Genomic DNA, 22,479 nt, shown 5'->3' with positions numbered 1-22,479 from the left:
CATAGCTAAGTACTGTGTTCAGTTTTGGGCCCCTCACCACAAGAGAGACATTGAGGGGCTGGAGCGTGTCCAGAGAAGGGCAACGGAGCTGGGGAAGGGTCTGGAGCACAAGTCCTGTGAGGAGCGGCTGAGGGAACTGGGGTTGTTCAGCCTGGAGAAAAGGAGGCTGAGGGGAGACCTTATTGCCCTCTACAACTCCCTGAAAGGAGGTTGTAGAGAGGTGAGGGTTGGTCTCTTCTCCCAGGTAACAAGTGATAGGACGAGAGGAAACGGCCTCAAGTTGCTCCAGGGAGGTTTAGACTGGATATTAGGAAAAATTTCTTCACCAAAAGGGTTATCAAGCATCGGAACAGGCTGCCTGAGGGAGTGGTGGAGTCACCATCCCTGGAGGTATTTAAAAGACGTGTAGACGTGGTGCTTAGGGACATGGTTTAGTGGTGGGCTTGGCAGTGTTAGGTTAATGGTTGGACTTGATGATCTTAAAGGTCTTTTCCAATCTAAATGATTCTATGGTTCTATGAACTGAGATGTTTCCCAGTTACCAGACATAAATTATAATGGAATTACAGAAAAGTAAGTGACTTTTGGTGGAAGTAAAGACAGGCTTTGCACTGCTTTTCATTTGTAGTTTCCAGTGGTGTTAGAGCTATTTGCTGCTTGAAAAAGCAGCTATTCAGATTTTTTTTTTTGTAACCCTGTTAGAAGCTGGAGAAATGGCTTTTGTGGTAGTTGTAGATGTCTGAAGCATCGTCTTCAGTTCGAGCAGTAAATAAAGCCAGATTGCAAAACAAAAGATTGCTTATGTTGCATATTATATGTACTAGAAGTACCTGTGAGTAGAGCTTTCTTCATGGCTCATTAACTGAAGAAATGGTGACAGCAATAGGTAAAGGCTTTGAATTGTTATCTGGAGGGATCCATATGGGGAAACCTGGAATAATGATGATGCCAGTACCTATAAGTAATAGGTCATACCTAGTAATACCAGTGTAAGCAGCATTTGTATTGGTTCTAGTCTGTTTTGTGGACAACCATTGATTACAGGTTCTTTACTTGCTGAAAGCCTGATACATTTCTACCTTTGCAAACAGTTACTGAAAAGTAGTGCTCATGTTTTGCCAACTTTTATTTGTTGGCACACTTCTTGTTGAAAGAAATAGTAATCATGATTTATATTGCTTTCCAGCTTCATTAGTTTGGCATGTGGGTGCTCATTGTGTAAAGTTAAATATTTGGCATTAATTGGAATTTGCATAATCTTGATGCATTTTCATCATGTAATCATCACTGATGTGGTAAACGTTTCTAAGCATTCTGTGCAAGACTTTGTAAGATTCTCGTGCACTTGGCTTGGCCGTATTTGTGCCTGCTGAAGCCACTGAGGATCTAGATGTCGATGATCTCAAATGAGGGTCAAAAATCTCACAAAAACTTAATACATCACTTATAACTTATTAAATCACAGCTCACACAGTTTACTACATCTGCATTTACTCTGTGAATGACACATTTTACAAAAAAGTTCTTTAAGACCTCCAAAAGACTTTATGAATAGTATTTTTGCATGTATCTGCACTTAATTTGTCTAATCTCTGGTACAACTGAAATCATGTTACACTTCCTTTAGTTGATGGCAGTGGTTTTATTCCCTTGGATCCCCCTTCCATTTTCTCTTGTCAAAAGGCACACTTTATCAGAAAAGGAAGATAAATATAGTACAGTGTTATAACCTTTACAACAGTCTTATTTTATGTCTATTTCCTCAAGTATTTGTTCACATGCTTAGAAATGATCTCGAACAATCAATTTATTCTATGTACTCTAAACTAGCGTTGTTTCCCCTGCACAGAAACACAGTCAGTAAATCAAAAATCTCTAATCCATAATAAGGGATTTTTTTTTTTAAACCTAGAAAATTTATAGAGGTTAGCAAAACCCCTTGTCAGAGAAAATTTCAGCTGAAATGTATTCTAATAGTTGTGAAAATACTGGTGACTAATGGGTATCTTCAGGTAGGTAATTATCAAGAAACTAAGCTAGCATGATCATCCTTTATGCTATTACCCTGGGGAATAAACTTGATTTTGCCTCTGTTTGGCTATCCTTTTGTGATATAGTAGCCTCTAGCAGGCTGCGTTTTCTATTTGCACATGCTCCTTGATCCTGCCCATAAAACTTCCTACCGCTGAGGGGAAGCAATACAGTCGGCCTCGTTTTGTCCTCTCCGAACACATGGGAAACACACCTCCTGAGACTGTAATGTGTTTTGAGGGCAGGGTAGACAGGAGATGGAATGGGAGACTTCATAAAAGGCACTGTAGCCTGCTCTGCTCCTGGATCCTATAGATAAGTGGGCTGGAAGCAACGCTGTTGGTTGCAAAGTGCTTTCTGTGGCAGATGATGAGTCCCCAGAGGGAGATCCTGCCAGTGCTGCGTTGCTGTAGGAAGAGGTGCGACGTCACGTCGAGGCCTGGCCAGGAGAAGCCAGTTTATCAAGGCAGAATTTTTCTGGATCTGTGTGTGGGTGGCTTCCTGCTGGAGCCTGAAGAGCTGTCAGTGTTGCCTTTTTGTGACAATGGTGTGGGGGAAAGCTATGCAGGAGAAGTCTTGAAGAGCTAAGGAATGTTTTAAAATACTTGCTGCTTTTCCTTCATGCTTCGCTGAAAGACCACTGGTTTGCTTTTAATAGAAGAGAGATTATAATCACTTGGTTTTTAAAAAGACTATTTGGTGGTGTGCTCCAGTGAATTCTTTTATGAAGAGCTTGCAGGGAATAGTTCTAGGCACCTTAAAATACTGGTAACCAAACAATACTCCTCCAATGCAGGGAATAGTCCTAGGCACCTTAAAATACTGATAATAAAACAATATTCCTCCAAAGAGCTCTTGTAAGCATTCTTTCAGAAGTCCAGCCACAGACAGTAAAAGGAATCGTTTAGGAATAGAGTTAACTGTCAACCACATGAAAAATTTTCACTGGCATCTCATTGTTACATTTTAATTGATAAAATGGCCTGTTGTGTGTTCTGTAATCAAAAGAATTCATCTTGAACCACTTCTATATGTGCCTTGAAAATAATTTCTGTATTTTAGTTAATCAAAGAAAATTTAATTGATTGCTGCTTTTGAGTCATAGGCATTAATAAACACGCAAAGCATGACATGTCTTGCATAAAAAGCCAACAGATTAATTTACAGAGAAATCTGTGAAGGATGCTTCTTGCCATACATAATGTCTTAGTATGAGGACATACAAAATTTTTGCAAATTGTCCTTACGGCCCCATCATTATTCACATACTCCAAAACTACTTTCTTTATTGTTGTTGTTGTTGTTGAGAGCACTGCTGCTGTACAGAAACTGTAAAAGTTGCAAGGTCAGAGGAAGTATTCGGAAATACCTCATCTTCTGCAAATTTTTGTATCTTTCTACAATAGCAGATACTACCTTATCAGGATTATAATCCTGTTCCTTGTAAGAATTGTTGCTTTAAATTAGACCAGAAGTAATTTGAGAATAATTCTACCTATACTACTTTGGAACTTCATTAGGCAGTTTTCAGTCTGCCCTGACCAAAATTTTTTGTTGGTGACATCAAGGCAGAAAAAGGAAGGGAAGGAGAAGGAAAAGGAAAGATTATGACATCTCAGTATTATGCTTCTAGTTGGGGATAGAGATGCCTCAGAAGGAAATAAGCCTGATATCTGCACTGTTTTTCTGATCTGTATCAAGAAAACTCTGGAACTCTTTCTTTAGAAATAGAGAAAACAACAACAATAAACAACAAATGTTAAGGGAGGTGGTTAAATTCTAATAACTCCAGGAACTCTGATTGAGATTGTTGTTAGACAGACAGTTTGACAGCATATTTCTCTTCCTTATGGGCTTTACCTGTAGTATTTGTTTACTTTCCTGATAAGTATATATCTGCTTCTAAACTTCATGCCAGAATTCTTGTTAATAGTTGACTGAATGTGCTGCAGAAGCAATACTTCTTCCCTTCGAAGAGGGGAAATTCTTCTTTCTCCTTGAACTAGAGGGGTCAAAATCAGCCAACACACAATTGAAAGCTATATTGGAGCTGCATTTGTGTATGACAGTTACTATATTTATAACATGGAACAGAACGAGAATACTCCTTTGGCCAGCAGAATGCATTATCTACAGATCACTGTGAGGAAATTGGGATATATCTGTGTGTTTCATTTCTCCATCCTTTCATTTCTGAAGGAGTTCTAATGTATGAGCAGTCTTTAACGTTCAGTGCTTTGTGATGCCTCTGGACAGCAATTTAGTTGGTGCAAATTCTTTAGTAGCCTAATATTTCTTTTCACTTTTTTTTTTCTTCTGTAAGAGTGGTATGGGACTACAGTGGCAAGATACCTTGCAATAGTTCAAGTTGTAGCACGTGTAATTAACAACAATTTGTAATGAATCATTATGTGTATGGTTACTATAAGCGATGGGAAGATGAGCCATGACAACTCTGTTGAACTTAGTTTAAGAAAATGCTGAAAGGCATCTTTGCATAAATGATCTTTGTTGGGAATGTTGTCACCATGCTTTTCTGGTGCTTTGGAAGACCTTAACAGAGCAAATAAATTAATTTGCAGCTAAAACTTTGTCAGAAGAACAGTTTGGCCACAGTTGTGTGAACAGGGAGGTATAAATCCTTTCTCAAATCTGGAATGTTTGGATGGACCTAATGGATGCTCAGATTACTTTCTAGGAACTCTCTTAATCACTCCTTCAGTGATCCTAAACTTTTGGTCCAGGCAGGCATCCTAATTTGATGAATAAACTTACTGTGAAAATCTCCCATTATGCAAGTGGGATGCTAAGTAGAGATAGCTGAGCTATCTCCCGAACCAGCAATAATACAATTTTGTTACCAAGTAGAAATGACTCTGAAGCAGCACTACAGAAGCGTGCCTGTGCTTATACTGGGACTCAAGCTCAGCTCTTCCCATAGTGCTGCGCTGTGCCCAGCAGACAGGCGCTCGGACCATACCCTCAAACAATGTATATGAATAAAATAAAAAGAAGGTGTGTTAAAGCATTGTGTGAAATGGTGGGGGTGCTTCTAGTTTTCTAAATTCACATGCTAACGGTTAGGATCTGCCTGCCTGGCAAACTGCTGTAATTTCAGTGTTTTATAGCTCTTTCCTGTGAGAAGATCTTTAGCTAAGCTGCAGGTTATCCCTTGGCAGGCCTTGACTGTGGATATGACCTTTATACAGCAGGACGCATGCTCCACTAGCCAGCAATACTAAATGAGGACAGAATTACAGCCCTTTTTCGTTTGAGGGTTGACTTAAAGCGTATGCGCAGTTTTCTCTAGTGGTTGAGAGAGATTCTCTCAAATGGAATGAAGTTACTGTCCTATGCACATCAGCTGAGAATCTACCCAGTGATATTCAGGTAAAAAAGAAGCAGAAGGAAGCACAAAAAAGAAAATTCTTGTTATCCTTTAATATTTGAAAAAGAAGTAGCGTGATACAAAGTCACTAATAGCGTAGCCCATCCTACGATGCCATCAGAATTGCAGATGTCCTTGTGAACATCTGGTATAACAGCAAGCAGAGCAGTAGATTAAACCTATCTTCTTTGCGTTGCTAAAAAGGTTAACAGTCTTGCTAGACAGTTTGGTGGGTTTAATATTAAGGTTGATTAATCTTTCTTACATGAAGGCTTGCAGTACTGTGAGCTTCTGAGATATGTTGAAGTTCAGCAATTAAGCACACACTGAACCGCTGTGTTAAACTTACTGCAGTCCTTTATGCTGAAAGAAGGTTGCAGAGATTAGTCCTTTCTGTATACGTGGAGCAGTATGGCAGCATTCCTTTGTTGCAGTGTCATAAATGTATTTACGATAAATGTAGCCAGCATAAATTCTAAAGGCATGTTTTTTTTCCTTGGGAGGCGACAAGAGAATGAGGGATTGCTAAGCAAATCTTTGAAGCCCTTGAAGAAATGTACTTTAATCAGCATCATTTGGGGAGGGTAACTTCTTTCCCTCTTGTATTAATTCTCTCTTAAATGTGGATTTTAATGAAAAACCTTGAAAAATGCTTTTGACTAGGTTATTATGAAAATACTTCATAATTCTCTCTTTTTTTTCTTTTTCTGCGGTCGGTCATTTATATTCTGCACAGACTAGAATAGCAGTGTGGGGGGAGCACTTAAATAGGAAGAAGATATTTGTCACCTGTCACACTCTGAAATTAAACTTTTGATATCGAGTTATTGCCTTAGAAATAACTTCAAAAAAATTTACATGCAGAGAAAAGTACATGGTGGGGGAAGTTGTTGAACTAGTTATGTAATAACACTGTGTTAAATCCTCTGTAACTGAACAGAGTCTTGAAAAATATTTCTTCGTGCATAAATTTAAAAAATACATTCATACAATAAAAATTTCAGTGATTGCTTGACCACTCTACGTGGATTTTTTTTTTCTTTTAACAAAATCACAGAGGGCAGGCTGAGGTTCCCAGAGCTGCTGCAGAGATTTCTAATGAGAAATTGCTATCCAGTTTTGTTAGCTGGCTTTGAAGATTCTTGTCGTACATTTACATATATTAAGAAAGTAGAAAGGGGAGAAAGGGGCCATGTCTAAGGAGAACCGTTCATTATACAGTGAGGGAAGTAAAGCTCAGAAGTACCAATGGCAAGATGTACAAAAAGTAAGTCGGGAGCAGTATATACTATTTAATAATGGCTACAGTGGAAAGAGTGGACTTTGGCATGATACTCCTGTTTTGTGGAAAGATGTTGAAAAATTATAAATGAGATGAAACAAAGCAGTGGCTTATCCACAGGGTTGGGATAATAGGACCCTTCCTAGCTGATGAGTTTAAGACTACTAAGGGAGAACGATGGACTCCTCTTTCCCACAACCGGTTTTGTTTCAAAATGCTTGCTAAAAGAAAATATCTGTAGAGTGGCTGTGTTCATTAAACCTGTCATTTGTTGAGATAAGTGAGCAACTTGTATTTTTTTGCTAAATCAGGTTGCTTCCTTTGTGGTTTTGCTTATCCCCCGTTGACAGCTTCTGCTGTCGTGCAGAAGGCTTGGAGGCATTGTTGTTATGTAATGCCGTGCACAACAAACGTATTTTCTTGTGCTCTGCGTGGATATATAATTTTTTTTTATTTGTCTGCTGCAAGTACGTCTGTCTTATTTGTAGCCATCGTAGCCTATGGTCATGTCATTTCTTCCCCCAAAATGTTTACAAATTCTCTTCCCCCCCCCCCCCCCTTTTGGCACATAGTTGATAGCAGGTTTGATTTAGCATAATGAGACATGTGGTGTGAATGTGTCCATGCTGTCACAGTGTAAGGACGCCTTACAGCAGAGGTAGATGGCAGTAGCTGGCAACATGCGGATCCTCCATCTGATTCCCTTTTTGTGTGCAGTTAGCCATGCGGGAGCTGGCTACTGTGCTGTTTGCTGGCTGAATGCCAGCTTGACACACGGGCAGCACCGTAAGTAGCCAAGAAGCCTTACATGCCTAAGAAAAGTGTGATTTCTATCTGGGAATGCCTGAAAAGCAGCATTTTGTTAGTCCTTGACTTATGCTTTCACAAATAAGAAAATATGTTTTTTCTACTAACAAAATTATTTTTCAAACATGAATTATATTTTTTGAGACTTTATAAGAGGTGAATCTCATTCCTTTTTGAACTGTTTTTTATAGGGTAAAGCTGGCCTTAAACTGTCTAGAGATGTTATTGAATCACTGAACTGATCTCTGGGAGAAAACAATCTAGTATCTATGTTAAATCATAGAATCATATAGGTTGGAAAAGACCTTTAAGATCATCAAGTCCAACCATTAAACTAGCACTGCTGCCAAGCCCACCACTAAACCATGTCCCTAAGTCCCACATCTACACGTCTTTCGAATACCTCCAGGGATGGTGACTCCACCACTTCCCTGGGCAGCCTGTTCCAGTGCTTGACAACCCTTTCAGTGAAGACATTTTTCCTAATATCCAGTCTAAACCTCCCCTGGAGCAACTTGAGGCCACTTCCTGTTGTCCTATGGCTTGTTGCTTGGGAGAAGAGACCAACACCCACCTCACTACAGCCTCCTTTCAGGCAGTTGTAGAGGTCAATAAGGTCTCCCCTCAGCCTCCTTTTCTCCAGGCTGAACAACCCCAGTTCCCTCAGCCGCTCCTCACAGGACTTGTGCTCCAGACCCTTCCCCAGCTTCGTTGCCCTTCTCTGGACACGCTCCAGCCCCTCAGTGTCTCTCTTGTAGTGGGGGGCCCAAAACTGAACACAGTATTTGAGGTGTGGCCTCACCAGTGCCGAGTACAGGGGCACGATCACTTCCCTAGTCCTGCTGGCCACGCTATTCCTGATACAAGCCAGGATGCCATTGGCTTTCTTGGCCACCTGGGCACACTGCTGGGTCATCTTCAGGCGGCTGTCAGCCAGCACTCCCAGGTCCTTCTCTGCCTGGCAGCTTTCCAGCCACTCTTCCCCAAGCCTGTAGCGCTGCATGGGGTTGTTGTGGCCCAAGTGCAGGACCTTGCACTTGGCCTTGTTAAACCTCATACAATTGACCTCGGCCCATCGATCCAGCCTGTCCAGGTCCCTCTGGCAGAGCCTTCCTACCCTCAAGCAGATCAACACTCCTGCCCAACTTGGTGTCATCTGCAAACTTACTGAGGGTACACTCAATCCCTTCATCCAGATCATTGATAAAGATATTAAACAGAACTGGCCCCAGGACAGAGCCCTGGGGAACACCGCTTGTGACTGGCCGCCAACTGGAGTAAACTCCATTCCCCACCACTCTTTGGGCCTGGCCATCCAGCCAGATCTTTACCCAGCGAAGAGTACACCCATCCAAGCCATGAGCAGCCAGTTCCTCCAGGAGAATGCTGTGGGAAACCGTGTCAAAGGCTTTACTGAAGTCTAGATAGACAACATCCACAGCCTTCCCCCCATCCATTAGGCGGGTCACCTTGTCGTAGAAGGAGATCAGGTTGGTCAAGCAGGACCTGCCTTTCCTGAACCCGTGCTGGCTGGGCTTGATCCCTTGGTTATCCTCTACATGCCGTGTGACGGCACTCAAGATGATCTGCTCCATCAGCTTTCCCGGTAGGCTGAGGTCAGGCTGACAGGCCTGTAGTTCCCCGGGTCCTCCTTCCGGCCCTTCTTGAAGATGGGCGTCACATTAGGTAATCTCCAGTCAGCAGGGACCTCCCCAGTTAGCCAGGACTGCTGGTAAATGATGGAAAGGGGCTTGGTGAGCACATCTGCCAGTTCCTTCAGTACTCTCGGGTGGATCTCATCAGGCCCCATAGACTTGTGAGTGTCTAAGTGGTGCAGCAGGTCACTAACCATTTCCCCCTGGATTATGGGGGCTCCATTCTGGTCCCCGTCCCTATCTTCCGACTCGGGGGGCTGGGTACCCAGAGAACAAGTGGCCCTGCTATTAAAGACTGAGGCAAAGAAGGCACTAAGTACCTCAGCCTTTTCCTCATCCTTGGTCACTGTGTTCCCTCCCCCGTCTACTAGGGGCTGGAGGTTCTCCTTAGCTCTCCTTTTGCTGCTAATGTATTTGAATAAGTATTTTTTGTTGTCTTTTACGGCAGCGGCCAGATTGAGCTCTAGCTCAGCTTTGGCCCTTCTAATTTTCTCTCTGCACAGCCTTGCTACACCTTTGTAGTCCTCCTGAGTTGCCTGCCCCTTCTTCCAGAGGTCGTAGACTCTCCTCTTTCCTGAGTTCTAGCCAGAGCGCTCTAGTCAGCCAGACCGGTCTTCTTCCCCGCCAGCTCGTCTTTTGGCACCTGGGGACAGCCCGCTCTTGTGTCTTTAGGACTTCCTCCTTAAAGAATGTCCAGCCTTCCTGGCCTCCTTTGCCCATTAGGGCTGCCTCCCAGGGGACTCTGTCGACCAGTCTCCTAAACAGGCCAAAGTCTGCCCTCCGGAAGTCTAAGGTGGCAGTTCTGCTGACCCCCCTCGCCGCTTCTCCACGTATCAAAAACTCTATCATTTCGTGATTACTCTGCCCAAGATGGCCTCCAACCATCACATGGCTCACAAGTCCTACTCTGTTCATGAACAAGAGGTCCAGCGGGGCACCTTCCCTCATTGTCTCACTCACCAGCTGTGTCAGGAAGTTATCTGCCACACGCTCTAGGAACCTCCTAGACTGTCTCCTCCCTGCTGTATTGTATTTCCAGCAGACATCCGGTAGGAACTCTGAGTTCCCTCAGCTGCTCCTCATCAGCCTTGTGCTCCAGACCCTTCCCCAGCTTTGTTGCCCTTCTCTGGACATGCTCCAGCACCTCAATGTCTCTCTTGTAGTGACGGGCCCAACACTGAACACAGTATTCGAGGTGCGGCCTCACTAGTGCCGAGTACAGGGGCACAATCACTTCCCTATGGCCACGCTATTTTTGATACAAGCCAGGATGCCATTGGCTTTCTTGGCCACCTGGGCACACTGCTGGCTCATATTCAGGCGGCTGTCAACCAACACCCCCAGGTCCTTCTCTGCTGGGCAGCTTTCCAGCCCCTCTTCCCCAAGCCTGTAGCGTTGCATGGGGTTGTTGTGGCCCAAGTGCAGGACCTTGCACTGAGCCTTGTTGAACCTCATACAATTGGCCCCAGCCCATCAATCCGGCCTGTCCAGGTCCCTCTGCAGAGCCTTCCTCCCCTCCAGCAGATCAACACTCCTGCCCAACTTGGTATTGTCTGCAAACTTACTGAGGGTGCACTTGATCCCTTCATCCAGATCATTGATAAAGATATTAAACAGGACTGGCCCCAGGACAGAGCCCTGGGGAACACTGCTTGTGACCGGCTGCCAACTGGAGTAAACTCCATTCCCCACCACTCTTTGGGCCCAGCCACCCAGCCAGGTTTTTTTATACATATATAAATATGTACCTACAGAGGTAAAGCTCTATAATATCATATAGTTGTTACTATCTGAGGATTCTCCTAGCCCAGATAATCTTCTAGAATCAGACGGACAAATTATTAAAGGAATTGGTAATAACTCCAATTTTTGAGTGCTGGTAAATACAAACAGTGGAGGAGTTTGCACATCAGCTGGGTCATAATTGTTTTATTTTCTTTGAAATTGTTCAAGTTCTGCTACAAATCCAACCCCATTTGTTAGTAATAAAATGGAATATTTAGAAAATATATGTCTGTGATAAAGATGGTACTATGCCTTTTGAGCTACTACATGCTCTTATAACCAAAACAATTTCAGAAGAACAGAAGTTCAACCTCTTGGGATATGAATAATGTTGAGGCAAATGAAGGTTGGACATCACCTTGAATCTTTTGAAATATATGGCTTTCATTCCAGCACTTAAAATCTTAAATACCTCTTTCATTATTTATTTTAAAACTGAATACCTCAGGGGAACAAAGAAGCATACCACTTAAAAGACCCTTACATGATTTTTTTTTCCTGGTTTTAAGTCTACAATAGATTGCCTTTGAATAAAATAGATGATACAGATTAATGTCTTAAACCACTAACCATACCAAGTACAATATAGGTCAACAACTAAATGCACAACTGTACTTATGTAATTTTAACATCAAATTCGTCTGGATCTATTGTATGATTCACGTGAAGTTGTCCATTCATATTTGTTGCCTTAAATTAACATATAGAATAGTCATTGTATGAAATACTTGCGTATATAAATATTTTGTGGATTGAAGTCAGTATTTGTTTCTTAGGTGTTGAATGCCTTTTTTATCATTCTAACTCTGCATCTTTAAAATAAAGACAAGGTAAAGAAATAAGAAAAACAAAAAAAAACCCCAAAAAACCAGCCAAACAAACAAACCCCCAAAACCAAACCAAACCAAAAAAACACAACCCAAACCTTTTTTCCCCTTCCCTCCACCAGAGTAACATTTCCATTGACAAAACATCCCCAAAGAAGTACTCAGTGTATTGTGAAGTCTCAACCAAGACTCTTGAGTAACACTGAGACATAGTCGCTTCCAGATGAGGCATAGTCGCTTCCAGATGTGGTTTTGACATTGTACAGTAACACTTTTACGATCAGCTCTGCTGTCTTCTCGTTCCTAACAGCTTAGGTCACTAATGAAATAAAGCATCTGTGAGGGCATCGGAGATCTCAGATCTCCAAGTAAAATGAATGGGACTATTTTAATTAATGCATCTATAACTTTCATGACCAAGAAGAGAAGCAGTGTTGTCTGTCTGGTGCCTACAATTCTTTTCTAGCTCCAAGAGTGACTCAAGGTGCCTGGAATTTCACCTTGATTTTTAATGTCAGTCACTCTAATCAAGGAAGCACCAGGTTTGCATGTTTGAAAATATGACTGCTATGGGGCAATGTTTCCAGCTCACATTTCTAGCTAGGTCTTGTCTGAGAGACAGAACAATCTCTTTGGAACAACACTCTTGACTCATGTAATAGAACAAGGAAACCCATCACTTGCTGCTTTTTCAGTTCGTCATCTGATGAGAGGTGACAGCAGATGTACCACAGCCACTGAGAGGCTTTACTGCCTGTCTTTTTGACATATTGAGCTAACACATAGGCTGTCAGTTTTGTTTTGTAATGCTATAATTACTTATACTGAAATCCTGGGGAATTATAAGAAGGATGAGATGCATTTCACGTTGTAAGCTAAACTTGGAATAATACTACATTTATGGAAGGTGGAAACAATTGAAGGTGTAGTAGAGGTCTATACCGCTATTGCAGGGGAGTGGTAGTGGAAGACAAAATCCCTCACAATAACCATTTAATTAAAGAAAGAAGTAATTTCTCCTCCTTCCATGGTAATGTATTTTCCAAGTATCAATGTAGTTTGTCTTTCCTGTTTGTCTTCCCTGACTTGCAAACGTTGTGATTTCATTTCTCTACCAGCTTGAATTGCAGGTGCGTAGTTCATTATGGAATTTTTGCTAATGCCACAGCCCTCATACTGTATATGTTATATGCTAGAGTGTCCACTTTAGAAAAATGGCATGTTGCTTTACCTGGTCTAGAGTTTCATTCATTCAGCGTTCAAACATTAGTAAACTTTGACGTAGGATGCAAAAGCCACATGGAGTGGGGTTTTGAGGTCTCTTCCACTGCACAAGATGAAAGCACCGGCCAGCAGGATGCCTTTCCTCCCAGAGGCAGGCCTAATACAGCTGACTGTTTTATTTATCCCTGCTTCACCCAAAGCTCTGCCTTCTTTTATAGTAACAAAAGCATTATGCTTGATTCAAAAGCTACATCCATGATAACTTCAACAAGTTCAATTTATTTTGTTTATCTCAAGAGATGTTACTGTATAGCAGCAGCATTCTAGGGTATTTAGCAGCAAAGTAGAAAGAAATTCAGTGATGCTGCAGTGAACATACCTTACTGGAATTTGTTGTAAATTGAAAAATACAAAGCAACTTTGATTTGTTTAAGCTACAGTATAAATTTTGGCTTTGTTCAGTATTGTAACAAATGCTCGTGTTATCTTTCTGATTTTGTTAAAGTTTTTGTCTTTACGGAGAGCATTCTTTATGTTTACATAAATATGTAATGATGGACAACCTATTTTTCAGCCTGATCTTCATGGATTTGTGCATCAAAATAAGAATCTCTCATTATAGCCTTTGCAAATTACATTTAAGCTGTCTTTTGTGAACTACACGTACATGCTTTGTCCATTGGCTCTAAAGGAGTAAATCAAATAAAGGAAATAATGGAAAATCTTAACTATCAGATGGCAAGGGTGCACATATTGAGTAGTGGAAAATACTGCAAGTGGAAAAGCTCTTTTTAGGTGTTGGAATAATTGTACGTTGCTTGAAGCACACGACTAGAACAGTTTAAACAGTTATTAAAGAATGTTGCCAGATCTTATCACTGCAGTCATGCATATAGATCAGTGATCCCCGCGCAGCACTACAAAATGTGTGAATGAGGTACACTTACTAAAAATAAACCTATTGAGTGCTATTCCTAAATTGCCATAGAATACTGGATAAATGATACAGTTTTAGCAGTACCAAATCATCTCCAAGACTGAGTTAAAAAATCTGTTTAACTGCAACATTACAAGTGAGTTTGAGATGATAAAATAGTTGCAGGCCTTCTTTGTTTGCCTGAGCATTCATTAATGTTTAAAAAGCAAAACAAACAAGACCTCACCAAACAAAAAACCCATATGAGCAGTATAGTAGGATGAAAATACTGACTTGAGATGAGGGTAGGGCTGGGTGTGGTACAGTGGATGAACAAGCATGCATAGCGTGTGTGCTGAGCCTTATAAGAAAGCACCATGCAACATTTTACAGGTTTTACAGGTTTACTTGGCATCAGTAAGTCTGCAACTGATATATATCTCTGAGTATCTATAACCAGTCTTTAATCATCCTCAGATTAGTTCATTAAACTTGGAGCCATTGTAGTTCTGCTCTTGCATCACTTGCAAAGAAGTATTGATTCATTCTGGTTGTGTGGAAACACCTGGTAGGGGTACAGTTCTTGGAGCAGGCTGGAGCAGATTGTAACCGCTGTGACTTACATTGTAAAGCCACTTAAGCAGCCCAAAATATAGAGAGAAGTATCTGTGGGTTGGTTGTTTTTTTTTTTTAAAAAAGTTCTCAAGACATTTGGCAACAGGTGAGCATCCCAGAGCTGATTGAAGGAGGGACAAAAGAACCTTTTCTTTCCCTCCCCTCCCCTTTTAGAAGAATCTTTTAATACTTAATCAAATTTCTCTTGTGCCCTTGTACCCCAAACAATCTATTTTCTTTCTCATAAGAAACTGGTTTGTTGATGAAGAGTCTGCTCTTGCCATCTCTGTGATTCTTCCAAGTTTTTAGGACATTGAAGAAATGGGAACTCACATAAATTTCTTTACAGTTCAATCTTCAGTTTGACTTGGGAAGATGAAACCTTTCCTGCATCAAAAACAGTCTTAAAAATCAATAAACTACTTTTCTCTCTAGCAAATTCTTTGATTATCAATTTCTGTATGGTTATTCATATTTTCAGCCAACTGTAGCAAATGAATGATTGCAGGCATACTGAATTTCTGCTCCAGCAGGGGTTTAAGCTATTTAGGGAAACAAATGAAGCACAAAGGTTTTTATTTAACAATAAATTCTGTATGAATCTAATTTTTTCCATGAGTGACTGGCTTTCTCAGATCAAACTCCTTTACAGGGAATTTTACAGCAATATGCAGTACTTCTAACAACTATCATTTTCCAAAACTCTGGGAATGCCAGATGAAAGCATAAAGAAATATTGATCTGATGGAGCCTTAAGTAATCCCTGATCAAAGCAACAATGCATTTTAAAACTAGCATTGATTACTCTGGGACTTAGAGTTTTATAATCCTGGACTGTGGTTTTGTTATCTTTCCCAGTCTGAAAATGTGGAGTCGTTATAAAGTCAGAGAAATAATATTGAGAATACTGATTAGACATTTATTTGAATTTATCACCCTAGTGTTTGAGCACTTTTACGTTGTCTTCTCAATTTATACTCAAAGCCAGCCTCATAGAAGTGGAAGTACCTTACTGATGAGGCAAATGGAGGCAGGAGGTTTAATGACATACCTGTACTGTTAGGCAGAAAGACGCTTTTTGCAACCTAAGCCTCAAATAGTGAGCGTTGGGAACTGTGGTGTAGACAAGGCAGAGCTAAGTATCCCTATGACTATGACTGCGTCTGTGCTGCTTCGGGTCCTGCACTGGGAGTCCCCCTTCTTACTCATTTAATTTACTTTGCATCGTTATCATCTCTGCTGCTAAAGTTGTTTTGACTTGCTGTACTTTAAAGCTATTGCGTTTAGATGTTTTCCCCTAATATGTGTCCCTGTTTGCAGTTAGTTTGATTCTTGGAGTTACCTGCAAATTGCCTGGAATGGTATCCGATGCACGGATTGCATTGCCAGTTCATGGAGAAGATGGACTGCTGTTGCTTAGCTCCAGTGTTGTGCATGCAATTCAAAAAGATAGAGCTCTAGTTTTCAGCCACTTTCATGTATTTCCACAACGGGAAATCTCCGGAATAAATGTGGAAAAGTGATGTTGATAGCCTGGGTAGCGGAGCAAGGTGTTTGACTTGGAACTACTGCAAGTACTTCTGTTAGCATAGGATGAAAGAAAGGTATTTTGATCACTTGCAGTAATTAGATTCCATGGCAGTTCTATTAGGAGGGTTAGCCTTTTTTTTTGGCCAGATTTCAATTTCATTTATGATGTGTCACCTACCTAACTTAGCCTTGACTCTCAAATAAGTTGTATTGTCCTTTTAATTTCTGACTTGAACAGGCGTGCAGTGTTCACCCTGAAACTCATAGATTCAAAGACTTGCTTTTTGGCTGTTAATAGCATCATGTACATTCAGTTCGTGTATCATTTTGTTACATTCCAATAGTGCTTTGAAAAGTTGAAAGATAAATTGATACTGAATGTACCTGTTCTGAAACCCCTAGAAGGCTGTCATTGCTATGTAACTGCATAAGTCTCACAGCTTAGTGAAACGATTATCTGACTAGTGGCAAGATGGTATGTTTAACAAGACTGTATGCTTATCAAGTTGTATCTTGACAAATATGATACACACACAGTATTATGTCTCTGCTTACTTAAAATCATCTCCAGAAGGTTTTTAAATAGATTCTTTGTTGAAAATTTAGAAATCCTGTAGTTAGATTTGTGAACCAGAGAGCTATCTAGATGTTTGTCTTGATGTCATTCTTGGAAGAGATGTTTGTTTTCATCTCCTCCAAAAGAAACTGAGTAAAACTTTCATATACCCTGATTCATACATGTATTTATTTACTAGACCTTTTTCCCTTCAAAATACTTGATTCTAAGAAAAATTGAGGTTACCAGTTCTATTTAAGACTTGTAGACCTCAGTGCTACTACAGAATAATTATAAATGGCAACAAGTGTAATAGCTTTTACCTGTATTATTATTTTGATTTTTTTTTTGCATTAGACAATTTTTAATGCTTCAGTTATATTGGAAGGTGTGTTAGATTTTTTTTTTTTTTAAAGACTCGCTTTTAAGTTTGCAATTAGGGAGTAATACAGAAGAGATTAGGTTAATTTTATTAATTGTGCAATAAAACCATTTGGATCTAAATGGTTGGACTGCTTTTTTCTCTAATTTTACATTCATTGTATCTAGTCATAATTTAAATTTCCAAAATTGAAACTATTTTTTCTTTATTTTTATTAGGGCTTGCATGCTGTGGCACAAAGATTGCATCACGCTGTGTGCTATGTTCATGGTAAGCCTTACTTCATCTTGTTAAGTTATATAGATTATCATTCCAGGGGATATTATGTTATTTTGTCAGTCAGTCATTTGAAATGATCATAAACACACTGACATGAGTTTAGTCTTTATCTTTTGTACTGAATTAGTGACAAATTTCCAGTTTTATACAACATCCCATGCAAAATTAGTTTTAAAAATCTGTGAAGAATCTGATAACGGCCTCAAAGTTTCAATGGTTATGTTAAAAATTGCAGACAGTGCAGGACAGGGACATTTTTGTAGTTTAAGTAATGCAGTGGCATCCTAATTCATGACTGGTCCCCAAATGACAAGATGCAAACAGTAACACAAAAGGCCCAGCTTGGGGTCCAGCGAATCCCGTTTTGTCCAGGCTCCATGTCTTCAGGCTCTTTATCTATGCTAAGTAATTCTCCATGGCTGCCAACTCTTTGGCACTTCTTAAAATAACTCAGTTAAAAATATTTCATAAACTCATTTTGTACAGGCAAAATAAGCCCCTGTGCTCCTCCAAAGCAGCACATGTTTCTTCTGTTCCCCTTCTCCTCCAAATATTAGGAAATTACCACTTTTATTACGGATATGACATGAAAATAAACCATCTCTTGGAATTAAGCCTCACGTTTATCAAATAGTTTCCAACTATGTTCTGTTCTTTGTTGAGCTAAGTAGAAAACACCTTCTGTATTTCTGGGTTTACTGATACATATTTTTAAATTAATTATTTTTCCTCTTGCCTTTTACTTGGAAGTATCTTGAATCCTCATGTGGTTCCACCCCTCTTTTTTTTTTTTTTTTCTCCTGCCTCATAAGTTCTCCCTTACCTGCCAAAGGATGTCTGTGCTACTCCGTGACCTTTACCTCTGAGACCAGAAGTTAATAAACAGCTTTCCCTAGCTGATGGGATTAAAGATGTCAGAGGAGTGGCCAAGGCTTTAAGGGACACAGTCTTTTAATCTTCTTCCCTAGTTCACTTAAGTTCAGTCAGCCATTGAAAATCTGCTTTATTAAGCTGTCAAGGTAATCAATAGACATGTTCAGTTAAGCTGCTGCTTGGTATTTCTGAGAGTCCAGTCACATTCATAAATGCACTGCTGCTTCCTGACTAAAAATGTTTAATCCTAGCATATTCATTGGTTTCTTAATAAGCACACTTACCCATGGGAATAGTTTGGTTTGCAGGGTCTCGAACAGCCAACGGTAAAGTTTTATGTGCATCTTTGCAGATCATGACCAAGGACAACCCTTGCTCAGTTGCATATTACATTTAATTGCTCATCACTCTGGAATAAGAGTTAATGCAAGAACAAAAGCTTAACATCTGTCAGGTCTTTTAATGCCAAAGTTTCTGTATTTCCAGTGTTTTGTTTGTTTTATACCCTTTTCCCTCATTCTAGCAACTTTTCCATGTAATGCATAGGTTTTTTCCATAGTCTCCTGTACAACATCGTGATATTTGGAGCAGTTCTGCTATTTTGCTGGTGCTTGCTGGAGATTTGGAAAGGCTGTGAGGATCTTAGCCAATTTTAATTAATCTGGGAGCCCCAGAAAGACAGTTAATGGCTCTATTAATAATTTCACTTTCTTATATTCTCAGTTTTAAAATATTGGACCAATATTTTGTGCTCTGAGGTATTATAAAACTGTCTTTCATTTTAGAGTCCATCTAGCAGTAATCTACTGCAAGCTTTGTAGATGTTCTCTAAAGCAGGGGTTCATAATTTTTCTTTACACAATTACTGCATAAGGCCCCAAGCTTGGCATTGCTTAGCTAAAATATTTTTTACAACAAATACAAGAAGCCATTGTAATCTCAAGGGCTTATAGTTAAATTTTACTAATGCAAATTGTTTTTATGAGTTGGGCAAGTCTGACAGTATTATTGTCAGTTTAATTTTTTTAAACACATTTTATCAAGGCTAGCACAAAACCCCAGATAAACTAAACTATAAGTTTTCTGAATTTGATGGAAAAATTCATTTTATGCTGTCCAATCTTTTTTAATGGTTTTGAGAGGGAGAAAATGATGATTAAAACAGAGTATTGAAAATTCTGCACACAAAATACTTTGTGAAAAGGAATTACAAATCTAATGTCAAAAAATCTGCATAGTCAGGTAAAATTGTTTGGTGCTTCCTTTTGTTTCTAATTTATATTCACAAGAAAAAATTAGGATGAAATAGCAATCAGAGACATCAGTTAAAGCTATCAGTACAACTAGTTTTAAAAAAGAAAATCAGTTTACCATTCATACTTTCAAAATGACCACAGTGCAACTTTTGCATTTGTACTATATTTGCAAATAATTTTGTCCTGTATGAAGAACCGCTGCAAATGTAAATGGATTACTTAGCAGTTGTGAATCAAGGGTAAGTCATACATCTAGACCCATAAATACACAGTTAATCTTTTATTATCTAAAATATGCCCACTATAGATGAAGCTCAACTGTTTTTTTTTTCCAAAATAGTTTTATCAGTTTACATGCTTCTAATATGGTATAAAAATACTGAGCTTTCTTTGTAAAGTCCCCAGTTTATTTTCAGATACCCATGGTACTCTAAATTGAACCTGGCGTTATTATTCACCTTCTGATATATGGCTTATGTGATTAATGTGGTTTGGGGATTGCAATTACTTTGAATCATTTGTCATCTTTTGTCTGCTGTAATGTAATTTTTATTAGAATTCTCTTGACGAATGCAGTTTATATTACTGTATAGAGTGGGAATGAAACATTGGAGTGCAGGGAGTGGTTCCTATATTTACTGAATACGACCCTTATTGTATGCCTGCCTTGTATCCCAGAAATTCTTCTTGTGGCAAGATGGTTTTTTTTAATTGACCTTTTAAAAATGCTGTGTATAAATAAGAGTCGTGTAACTTCTGCAGAGATGGGGCTTTTGATTGCAGGTGTTCATAATTAGATTAATTTACAAAGTAGTTCAAGCCAATGAAGGAGGCACAGAAAAACTGACTGAGAGCTTATCAAATTAGCTAAGTAGAGCAATTAATCAGACAGACCATAACTGTTTGGTTTCTTTTTTTAATCATCACCTTGAACAGAGTGCAGTGTTTTTCAGGTTCCATTAAAGAAGGCATTTAATGCAAAGCTGCATTTGGTGAGACAATTTCCTAGTTGTCCCCTTGTGACGTGTGTCTTGGAGAGTGTCAGCAATGGTAACAGTCAGTACCACAAACATTGTACCACTTTCAGAAATCCACTGACATTCCCAATGTACAGTGTCCTGTAAATTGGGGGGGGAAAAAAAGTGTACAGCATTCTCTGTGAAAAAATCTGGGATCTGCCCTGAATTTCTGTATCCACATAATGCAGTCCTGCCTAACAGCGTGTTTGCTCACTTCCGTTAGCACCAGCGTAGTTGCACCAGTAGTTCTAAATGGCATAAATTCTCATCAAAGATAGTGCTATACACTCAGTAATAAGTATAGTATTGGTATAAGCCAGGAAAAAAAAGTCATTTTTGGTTTTCGTTTTCAAAAGTTTTTCCACACTGAACTCTAATGACTGATTTAAATCCCAGGTAATTTATTTATTAGTATTATTATGGACTGAGAATAGTATCAGTTTTCAGCGTACTATCCTCTCCAGTACAAACATTGCAGGGTGGACATGGTATTTTATCTAAACAATAACTTGTCAGTGAAAAGTGTTCCATAGGCAGCTCTTCAGAAACTTCTGGTTGGAATGGAATTAACAATTAGCCATTGAGGTGTCCTTAAAATGATGCTTTTAACAAGTTCTTTTTATTTCTAAGTAAGTTCATTCAATTTTGGGAGTGTTACGCATGTTGATACAAATGTCCTTCTTTCTTAATCCATTTGCAAATGATCTTGTATTTTTAGATGGACTTTTTCTGCCTTTCACTGCAGAATAAAGGAAGGTTCCATAAGATTGTACAAAGCATCCTTTTTCCTTGTGTCATCTGGCAATAAACTGCACTGATAGTTGTCAGGTTTGGCGCTGACAAATGGGACCAAGGCCCCATAACATTGACACTGAATATGGAGAAGTGATCTCTCTCCAGGCACAACCTCCACAGTTACCTTTTCCTGCTCTTCAAGAGGTGGAATCATTTCCTTTCCTACATGCACAATGAATCCTAAAGCATGTCAGAAAACGAGGAAGGATGAGAGTTAACACTTCTTACTCCAAAGCGGAAAAAAAGACAACTTATCCAAATTTGGCAATGTGTGTTTTCTACTTTCAAAATTCAGAGAAGTGCTACGATACACTGATCTTTAAAGTGATTTTCAGTCTTCTCTTTCTCCTATATAGCAGCTTTCTCCCCATGAGATAAAAGCTAATTACAATTTTTTTTTTTTTAATAGGAATCCCCCGCCCTTGTGCACTCACCCAGGTCCCCTCACTGAAATCCTCTAGTCTGCTTTGAGTGCACCCTAGCGCAATGCTGGAGGACTCGTAGTTGCCCTAGGTGGAGTATTTTCTTGGCTGTTAATACCCAAAACATAGGAGTGAACAGGTTAGTACAGAAGCACAGCTGACAGATTCAAATGCAAGAGAATGATGAATGCTTCCTTCAGCACCAGCACTGATGAGAATGAGACCTTCCTTAGGATATTTCTAAATACTGAACTGCCTCTTGTGTAGAGCTTAAATACAGATTTCATGTAAATTTTGAACTGATGATCGTTCCTTGCACCATCAGCTCAACTCTAATATTACAGTTAACTTGTACACTATGGGCCTCCTTTAAAAAATAGACAATGAACACCCTGGCACATTAACTTGGGGCATTTATATTTGAGAATTTTATCACAACTTAAAATACTATCCTTCTCCCACTGTAAAAGTGGCATCTCCTCTTTATAAGTCCTCAGCCGTTTTATCTTAAATATCCAGAAACGAAAATCTTAACCAAGGTTATCAGCTTGGGTCAGGCTTTTGAAATCCCTTTTTAAAATCTGGAGTGATAATTTCATGCCGTTAACACTGAATACTTAAAAAACCAAAATGTCCTGTGTTTAAGAGTTCTTTTGAAAACTACAGAATCCTTGAACAGCTGAAGTTAAAGAGGAGGTATTTGGGTAATTATTTCAGGAGTTTTGTAGATTGATCATTGTGTTTGCCCTCAGACGATAAAGAATAGGTCTAAAAGATGATACCTGAGACGTGTAAGCTGTATTTTCTTTTATATCTCTGGAAAGGTAGTCTCTCATT

General features: G+C 39.6%; 1 protein-coding gene across 1 annotated transcript in view; it reads left to right on the top strand.

The window, feature by feature from the left end:
* ATP2B2 (ATPase plasma membrane Ca2+ transporting 2) overlaps positions 1-22,479 on the top strand; it is a 440,022-nt gene that overhangs the window by 97,336 nt on the left and 320,207 nt on the right. The window contains exon 2 of the mRNA XM_072875775.1: positions 17,217-17,268. The gene's annotated coding sequence lies outside the window, so the exon portion shown is untranslated. The remainder of the gene's footprint in view (positions 1-17,216; positions 17,269-22,479) is intronic.

This window comes from Ciconia boyciana, chromosome 11 (assembly GCF_034638445.1).
Source record: "Ciconia boyciana chromosome 11, ASM3463844v1, whole genome shotgun sequence".
NCBI classification, from domain to species: Eukaryota; Metazoa; Chordata; class Aves; order Ciconiiformes; family Ciconiidae; genus Ciconia; species Ciconia boyciana.
The sequence above is the reverse complement of the archived record's forward strand: the minus strand, read 5'-3'. Positions and strand labels throughout refer to the sequence as shown.